The following is a 9,553-nucleotide window of genomic DNA, read 5'->3' on the forward strand; positions in this document are numbered from 1 at the left end:
AATCCAGGGGGAGAGCCCAAGGGGACCGGCCTTGAGAGCCAATCAAGCGTAGGAAAAGGGGCGGGTCCGCAGCCAGGTGGTGGGCAGGAGGTGGGCGGGGAGGGGGAAGAAGGAGGTGCGGAAGAAACCATTCCGCCAAAGTGGGGAGAGCAGGTTTCATCAGTAATGAAGAAGAAGGAAGAGCTCCTTAGTCATCTTTCTCCTGAGGTAAGGGCCGCCCCTCCCTTCCAGAGCTGGCTGATGACGTTGACCAGGGGAGGAGGAGGGGAAAGGAGAGGCGCGGAAGGCAGAGGGGAATTCGAAACGGCTGCAACGGTTATAACGGCCCCTCGCGGGGCGCGCGTGCGTGCTCGCGCCCTCGCCTTGACCCACGCTCTTCTTCGCCCCATCGACGCCCTTCTGGGCTCTATGAGTAGATGAGTGGCTCTGAAACCTAACCCTGCCATACAGCACGAAAGAACTCCTAGGGTCAGGAGGGCAGAGAGGCCCTGAAGGCCCGGAGGAACTCATTTTGGGGCTGCCTTTCGCCAGGACCTGGCACACCAGAGGCGCTTAATAAATGCTCCGACGGAGAGCTCCTAACGAACCCCATTACAGAAAGCGCTGAAGCGCCTACTGTGTGCAGTACCTTCCCCCCCCCCCAATCTCGGAGCGGGAAGGGGCTTCGCTGCCGTCTCCTCACAGCAAAGTTTCAGGGGAAAAGCAAAAACATCAAACAAAAAGTCAAAATAACGCCGAAGCGCAGCTTTGACTGATTTGCAGAAGATGAAGTTACACATGAGGAAACTGAGGCCCAGAGAGCCTCGGCGGGAGGTCTTGGGTGCATATGAACCCTGCTCTACCCTCCTCCTTGCCACCAGAAGGCGTGCACTAAGCTCTGAGCATGTGCCAGGGGTCCCGTGCACGGAGGGGTCCGCCCTCCTTTGGGGGAGGGGATGCACTAAGTAGCCGCTTCGGCTGCCTTCCATCCCCGGGGCTGTGACTGCTTCCCCATTGTGAGGTGGGGGTGCCTGGGAGTTCTGAGGGTTCTGGCCATGGAGTCCGGTTTCGCCCGGAGCAGCCCTCCCCATCTGCCCAAGCCCCTTCCCAATACAGTTTACAGGGTTCAACAACAAAGATAAAATTCTAGACTGAAGATTAAACAACCACAAAGCGCCGGTAACAGTTCTGATTCCTCCAAATGGATATTCTGGTGCACCCTGGAGAATCATTTCCCTAAAACCAATCCATTTTTATCCACTCCCTCTAAGGATTCTCTTTTTTTATTTGGTTAAAGGTGAATTCAAGAGACCCTTCCCTTAGCGAATTAACTGAAGGGGCTGACCATTTCCCTAATCAGACAATATGCATTTATTAAATGCCTCCTATGTGCCAGTCACTGTGATAGTCTTAATAACGACTATGTACAAACAAAATACAGGAACAATCCTTAGCTAGTGCTAAGGAGGACCGAGAAGGGCTTCCTGTAGAAGCTGGGATTTTAGCTAGGATTTAAAGAATGCCGGGGAGGTCGGCAGTTGGAACAGAGGAGGGGAAGAGTTCTGGGCATGGGGGAGAGCCAGAGAAAATGCCCAGAGCCCAGAGATGGAGTGTTTTGTACGTGCAGCAGCCAACAGGCCAGTGGCCCTGGAGAGAAGAGAATGTGTCAGGGAGTAAGGTGTAAGAAGGCTGGACCGGTAGAAGGGGACTGGGTTATAAAGCGCTTTGAATGCCAGACAGAGCATTTTGTATTTGATCCTGGAAGGGATAGGGAGCCAATGGAGTTTGCTGTGTAGGAGGGGTGACAAGATCGATTTGACAGTTGACTGGAGGACGGACTGGTCTTTAAGGATAGTGGTACCCTAGACTATAATAAGGAAATCAGGAAAAGGGAAGATTTTTTGGGGAAAGATAATGAGTTCAGTTTGGGACATGCTGAGTTTCAGGATATCTACAGAACATCCAGATGGAGATGTCCAATAGGCAGTTGGAGATTTAAGACTGGAAAAACAGATTTGAGAATCAGCAGCAAAGAGATGGTAATTAAATCCATGGGAACTGATGAGATCAGCAAATGAAGTAGGAGAGAGGGAGAAGAGGGCCCTGGACAAAGCCCTGGGGGCACCTACCATAGCAGCTATGACCTCAATGAAGACCCAAAAGAGCCTGACAAGGCATGGGTGAAGAGGTTGGAAGAGAACCAGGAGAGGACAGTGTCATGAAAACCCAGAGAGAAGAGAGCATCAGGGAGAGGAGAGTGATTAACAGTGTCAAAGGCCACAGAAAGGTCAAGAAGGATGAGGGGTGAGAAGAGACAACTCGTTTTGGCTATTAGGAGGTCACTGTAACTCTGGAGACAGCAGTTTGGGATCAATGAAGAGGTCAGAACCAGACTGCAGAGAAGGAGAGGAATGATTCCATTGCAGACAGCCTTCTCAAGGAGAACAGCCACGAAGGGGAGGAGAGATATGGGAAGATAGCAGGGAGAGACTGGGGCATATGTGTAAGCAGCAGAAAGTAGCCAACAGACGGGAGAGAGAGTGGGGATGACAGAAGATGGTATGGATTGGGACCACTTGTGCAGGTAGGAGGGGGCTGGCCTAGGCCGCCAGAAGGGCCCCTCTTCTGAGAGTGAGGGATGTGAGACAAGGAGGTGGAGGAGAGAAGAGGGGGCTCTCAGCTGAGAGGGTTCAAGAGGGGAGTCACGGGAGGCCCAAGGAAAAGAGTAAAAGGTTGGGAAGAGGCTCTGGTGGGAGAGGGCGTCCATTAGAGAGGTCAAAGTGGACAGTGTGGATGCAGGAAGGGCCCAGTAAGTGGGATCTAGTCAGCACAATTTTGGCCCAGTGATTTCTTCCAGCTTCTGCTCAGTAGCATCTGAGGGGGATGATCTGGCCCGTTCCTTTAGGAAGAGGTGAGGCCTTTGATAAGAATAACACTCAAGGACTTTAGACATTGTCCCTTTGGCAATGATCACATACAGATAAAGGTTTGGACAGACATTGAGAAAATATTTCTGAGGGGGTGAGGGCAAGGGGAAGGGATTTCATGTGCTTTCACACTAGCATAAGGCACAAGGGATTTGTGGTAGGGAGCTAACATTGAGAGGTCCCTCCTTCTTCCTGGAGCTCCTCTAGGCCCTGGCTCACCCTGTGGTCCACAATGCCTTAACCCACAACCCCCAGGCTGACTGTCCCCTAGGCCAATATCCCCTCTCACTCCTCTCTCCTAAATCCATCCTTCAAGTTGTTTTTGCTTCAGGAAAAAAAACAATTCTCCAGACCTCAGAATCTCATCTTCCCAGATTCAGAGACCTGCGTTTTAAACCAAGTGTTTATGGAGTGATGTTTTCACATTTGAAAACACAGTAGGCGCTTCAGTGCTTTCTGTAATGGGGTTCGTTAGGAGCTCTCCGTCGGAACATTTATTAACACTCACACACGATGACTTTGATTTATTCAAGGACATATTTGCGTCTTACTTATCAAGGCAGTCGAACCAAAAGGTGGTTTTGTACCATGCCTCCCAGCCCCCCCAGCCCCCCCCCTCCAAGCAGAAGGCCAATAGAACAGGAAAGGACCTGAGGACCCATCTAACCTGACCTCCTTGTTGTGCATATGAGGGAACTGAGGGTGAGAGAGGTTAGGGATACAGGTCACAGAGAAAGGAAGGGAGAAAGCTAGGATCCAATGTCATTGCTTTCCACTGAACCACACTGCCTCCCCAGAGATTGCTGATGACCTCTGAGGTCAGTCATTTATGCCACAAAGTTCCCTCCTGCAGAAGGTGGAACTCTGGAGATCTCATGACTCATTTAATAAAGAGTGATGAGGCACCTGTTATGCCTACTGTGTGCAGAGCACTGTAGGAGAGAGAAAGCTTGTTCTCTGATTCATGGAGCTTATAAGGAGATAGGACACCAACCCTAGAGCAGTAATACACAATATACATAAGTGCATCTGAGAAATGCACAACAAAATCATGGAGAACTAGTTACCTTAATCCAGAGACTCGTGGAAGAGTACTTTGTAAACCTTTAAAGTACAATAAGAATCCAATTTATTAAATTACTGGTCGACTCCCCATTCGGTGTTCCTTCTACTGTGACGCACCAGTATCTTTGAACTCTATTTCTTCACAGAACTTAGAACAGAAAAGCACCTGCTCGGTAAGTATTTGAATAGTGGGGTAGAGATGCTTTTATGAATTATCCTGCTTTCCTCTCAAAGACCTGAAGGAGCTGGTCCTACAGAAGAAACCTTCTACCTCATTATTCTGCAGCTCAAGTGATACACACACCACCCCTCCTCCTCATTTCTCTCATTTCCAGCACCACTCCAGACTCTTGACACACAGCATGGTAAGAATTCAGTAAATAATTGTCAACTGTACAAAACCATGATTCTTCTCATCTGGAATACTTAGCAGAATGTGAAAACATCAAGAGAGGGTCAAGTGAAATGATCATAGGGATGGAGAGACTTCAATATTGGGATAATAATAAGAGTAAAAACTGACACATATATGTACTGGGTTACCCTAAAACAGGAGTCTGTGGATCTGATTTAGTATGTGTATATATCTGTGGACTTTTGCAGTATGTGTATACACACAGAGTATACCCTAACACTAAGTGGAGTCAATGAGGGGGGGTTAAGAAAGAGGGAAGACAGAGATAGGGGGAATACAGGAAGTGAAGTCAGTAAGTATATATAGATTGATATAGCTATAGCTTCATATACGGTGTATCCTACCAGGAAGTAGTAAGTGTGTAGATAGAAAGAGATATATAAATATATCTATATTTAACGAAATAGACATATGCACAGTGTAACACACAAAGTGGAGTCAGCATGTATAATATGTACATACAGATGTACACATACTCTGTGTATGTGTATACACACACACAGTATATACTCTGAGGAAGGGGAATCATTAAGTATATCTAGATATGCAGATATATAGATTTTTACAGATAGATATGGATTGAAAGAAAGATACCTAAAGATAGATAAGTAGGAGAAAAATACAGAGATAGATTACATAAATCTCTCTGTATCTCTCTTTATGCATATATGGATGGACAGCTAGTGACATGCCTAGAGTGAAGAAGACTCATCTCCCCAGGTCAAATCTGGCCTCAGACACTTACTAGCTGTGTGACCCTAGGCAAGTCACTTAGCCCTGTTTGCCTCAGTTTCCACACCTGTTATATGAGCTGGAGAAGTATCTTTACCAAGAAAATCCCGAAAGAGGTCACAGAGAGTTGGACACAACTGAAAAATGACTAAACAACAAAAAAAAGTATTTAACAGAGGAAGTGGAGGCAGTAAGGATAGCTAGGCAGATAGATACAGAGATAGATGGATGAATAGATATACAGTATACCTTAACACAGAAAATGGAGTCATTAATAATGTGTGTGTATGTATATATACATACACACACATATTTAGATATAGATAGAAACATATACGTACATATAGATATATAGAGATGCGTATGTATCGCTCTCTCTCTCTCTCTATATATATAAGCCAGAGATATATAGAGATAGATTTATTTACAGCTATATACACACAGTATACCATAAGAAAGGAAATGGAGTCTTTAAGTATAAAAGACATTAGTAACTGCAATAGTTATTATCAATAACATCAACAGTAATTATATATACACACTATGTGCCCTAACAAGGAAGTGATAAATTAATATAAATATTAATTACCTATATACAGACAGTATACCCTATAGGAAGTACAGTTAGTAGGTGTAAGATATATAAAATATATGTACCATAATATCAATAACAATTATTAATAAAATACACTAATTATACACATAGTATACCCTAACAAGGAAGTAGAATCAGTAAGTATAAGCATATTAATTGTTAATATTGATAATAACATTAATTATATGTAAACACAGTATACTGTAACAGGAAATGGAGTCTCTAAGTATAATATACACCAAATATATACACATTAACAATTATATTAATACTGATTACTGAGAATAAAATAATAATGTAGACCATATACCCTAACCAGGAAGTGGAGTGAGTAAGCTTAAGCCATGGAAAACATATGCATATTATAGTAATGATCTTGCCAATAATTATGAATATAATATCTTAATTATATATACACAGTCTATTCCAACACAGGAAGTGGAGTCAGTGTGTATGTATGAACTTGTGTGGGAAAGGGTTTGCACACTCACACATACACATGTATGTGCACCCATGCAGCATGTGACGGTCCTGTAACACCCACTTCTGGGCCCCCAGAAGGCCCTGGGGTCACTTTCCCCATGGTTCCCAACCTCGCAGCACTTGCTGCTCTCTCCCCACTGACTTCACTTCCAAGTGTGGGGCGGGGAGGGGTCGCCAAGCTCTGATGTCAGTCCTGAGAGAAATGGGTGCCCACCAATCAAATCTCTCGCCTCCCAGAGAGCTCCGCCTTCCCTTCAGCAGCTGTCCTCTAGGCCACGTGGCTCTAGGCTCCTGCCTAAGGGGAAGGCCCCGCAGAGGCTGGAGATGTCCCTAGCAGCCGCACCCACACCCGCCCCAGGCCTGCCCAAAGACTCTGCAGGGCTGCAGAGGAGGTTTGGCCTCCTCTGACCACTTCTCACGCCCACGGTGCAACCATCTCCTCTTCTAGCCCTCCACGTGGTCTGTCTTTGACCTTCAATGCCTCACAACGGGACGAGGGACATTGGTCACAGGCCAATCCCAGATGTTCTGGTGGTAGTAGAATCAATTAACTTGCCACTCGTTCTTAGTCTTCAGGTTTGGGAGTGTAGCCATACCCCTCTATACTCCTTTTACAGATTAATAGACTTTATTTCTAAAAATCTTATTTTTATTCCTTTGCATCATATTAATTTCCTAATATATCCTTCCCCAGTCTCTGCCCAGCAAACCATCTTATAATAACAAAGACTTTAAAAGAAGAAAAAAGTTTTTCAGCAAAACCGAACAATTCATCAAACATGTCAGACGGTATGTGAGTATTCCATACCTGTAGCCTCCCACCTCTTCAAAGAAGGGAGCTCTTTTCTGGGGACAAGCTCTGTCATTATGCTTATATAGTTCACTTCAGTTTTGTGTTTCTTTGTTCTTTTTAGTTTTGAAATAGTCATGAATATCAGCTCACATAAGTGTTAATTTGAATTCTTTGTACCTGTCATTTCTTAAAGCATAGTAATCTTCCATTATATTCATGTACTAAAATTTGTTTAGCTATTCCAAAGTCAATGGGCATATTTTTGGTTTTTAGGTCTTTGCTGCCCAGAAGTTCTGGGATGAATATTGAGGTGTATATGAGATGTTTCTTTCTGTGTTTGATCTATAAGCCATGCTGGCCTTGTTATTTGCATGAGACATTCACATCTCTTTATCTCCATGTCTCTGTACTGGCTGTCCCCCATGCCTGGAATGCCTTTTATATGGTTGTTAATCTTTTGCAGTTTTTCTTTTGAGGACTATCTGCTTATATCTTTGAGCATCATCAATTGCTTTGCCTTCTCAGTCCAGTTCCAAATAGGAGGGTACCTTACCTCCCTCTATCCATTTTACAGATTAGTAAACTAAGCAAAAATTATAACTCTGTTTTGGAAAGTTCGAGGACTATGTTATTGTGGTAGGCAGTGTGACTAGGAACAAATCTGGGCTTCTTAGCAAGGTTAAAGAATGAGGTCTTTGATTATTCTTCATGGGATCATTGATTCAGAGATGAAAGAGAGCTTAGAGGCCATCTTGTCTAACCCACTTATTTTACTGACGAGGAATTGAGGCTAGAAAAGAAAAATGACTTGCCCAAGGTCACATAAGTAATAAAAGTCAAAGATGGCATTCCCATAGTGGTCTTCTGATCCCAAATCCAACTCCCTTTCCAGCTTATCACACTGTCTCTCTGTCTCCTTTTTATAGGTCCCAAAGCTCAGATGGACAACAGCCTGACCTCATCAAACCACTCCCTTTGCTTTCCACCAATTAATTCCATGGTTCAAGGTTCATCAAAAATGTGATATGATTGGGTCAACAAGTATAGTCAAAGATACTTGCTACTCCCTCCAAAGCCATTTGATCCAAATCCTGTGAAGTTTTATTGAAGGTATTTACACCTATCAAGGAGGCATTAGGTTTCAAAGACCTGATATTTTAACCTTGTTTCAGTCTGTTAAAATTCTTTAAATATCACTCTCCCCTTCCTAAGACCATGTATTTATGATATACATTTTTTAAAAAAAGGAATAAAAAATTTTCAGCAAAAATAAACATTACATTAAAAAAATGTGTTGGGGCTGCTAGGTGGCGCAGTGGATAGAGCACCAGCCCTGGATTCAGGAGGACCTGAGTTCAAATCTGACCTCAGACACATAACACTTACTATAGCTGTGTGACCTTGGGCAAGTCACTTAACCCCATTGCCTAGCCCCCCTCCCCCAAAAAAGTGATGTTACACGCATTATTTCACACCTGTGGACCCTCACCTCTTCAAAGGAGTGGGGCATAGGGAGTAGTCTCCTCATATTTCCTCTTTGGGGCTAAGTTTGTTTTTTATACTTTACAATGTAAGGTTTCCATTGTTTTGTTGTTATTTTTTCCATTTACATTGCTATAGTCATTGTATATCTTATTTTTTCATTACTGCCTACTTTACTTAGCAGTAGTTCAATAAGTCAGTGCTTCTCTGTATTCACCATTTCTTACTGCATAATAATATATTATATTCATCTAATTTAAACAATTCTCCAACTAATGAAAATCTATTTTGTTCCCATTTTTTTGCTATCACAAAAAGTTATAAATATTTGGGTGTACATGGAAACTCTTTGTGATTTCCTTGGCACACATACCTAGCAGTGGAATCTCTGGGCTAAAGAATATAACATTTAAGTCAATTTATTGGCATAATTTCAAATTGTTTTACAGAATGGTTGCATAAATTGACAGCACCCTGCTGTCTCTGCCAATTTGTTGGGTGTGTCATGTATAATTGGTGGAGTTAACATCTTTCACCAATGCAGATTACTTTACCTTCTAGTAATAGCTGATGGTTTTATAAATTCTATGGACAATGCATCACTGTAGCTGATTGCCTGATAATCAGCTTTCTTACTTGAGCTTCTCCAAATTTAGCTAGGTTGGTCCTTCAACAACAGATACAACAGAGAAGATATAGCAACAGATCCTGCCACAGGGCACAGGTAGGAAGACTTTGGTAGGACTCATCCAGAACTTCCACAAGTAACTTTGAACGTACCAGATGATCTCTGTACCATAATGAGCTACAGAGTTAGAACTAAAAGGAAGTCAGTACTTGAAAAGATTGATGTTATCCAACAGTGGTCATGATGAGGACGGGAGCTAGATCCCAAAAAGGAAAAACCCTGGACTTTCCCACATGGCCAAATCCCCAAAAGGAAAAACCCTGGACTTTCCCACATGGCCAAATCCCCAAAAGAAAAAAACCCTGGACTTTCCCACATAGCCAGATCTCTGGCTTTAACCTGAAGCTATAATCCCATCAACTGGCCTTTCTTTGTGGCTACACCCAATGTCCCA

At 43.6% G+C, this 9,553-nt stretch overlaps 1 long non-coding RNA gene across 1 annotated transcript; it reads left to right on the forward strand.

Moving 5' to 3' along the window:
* Nucleotides 1–143: 143 nt before the first annotated feature.
* On the forward strand, nucleotides 144–8,256 carry LOC114036772. Its single transcript, XR_003568369.1, has 4 exons — nucleotides 144–207; nucleotides 4,206–4,336; nucleotides 6,891–6,985; nucleotides 7,916–8,256. It is a non-coding gene; the product is annotated as an uncharacterized LOC114036772 (long non-coding RNA).
* Nucleotides 8,257–9,553: the final 1,297 nt, after the last annotated feature.

The sequence above is a fragment of the Vombatus ursinus genome, unplaced genomic scaffold (assembly GCF_900497805.2).
Source record: "Vombatus ursinus unplaced genomic scaffold, bare-nosed wombat genome assembly UNPS02009994.1, whole genome shotgun sequence".
NCBI classification, from domain to species: domain Eukaryota; kingdom Metazoa; phylum Chordata; class Mammalia; order Diprotodontia; family Vombatidae; genus Vombatus; species Vombatus ursinus.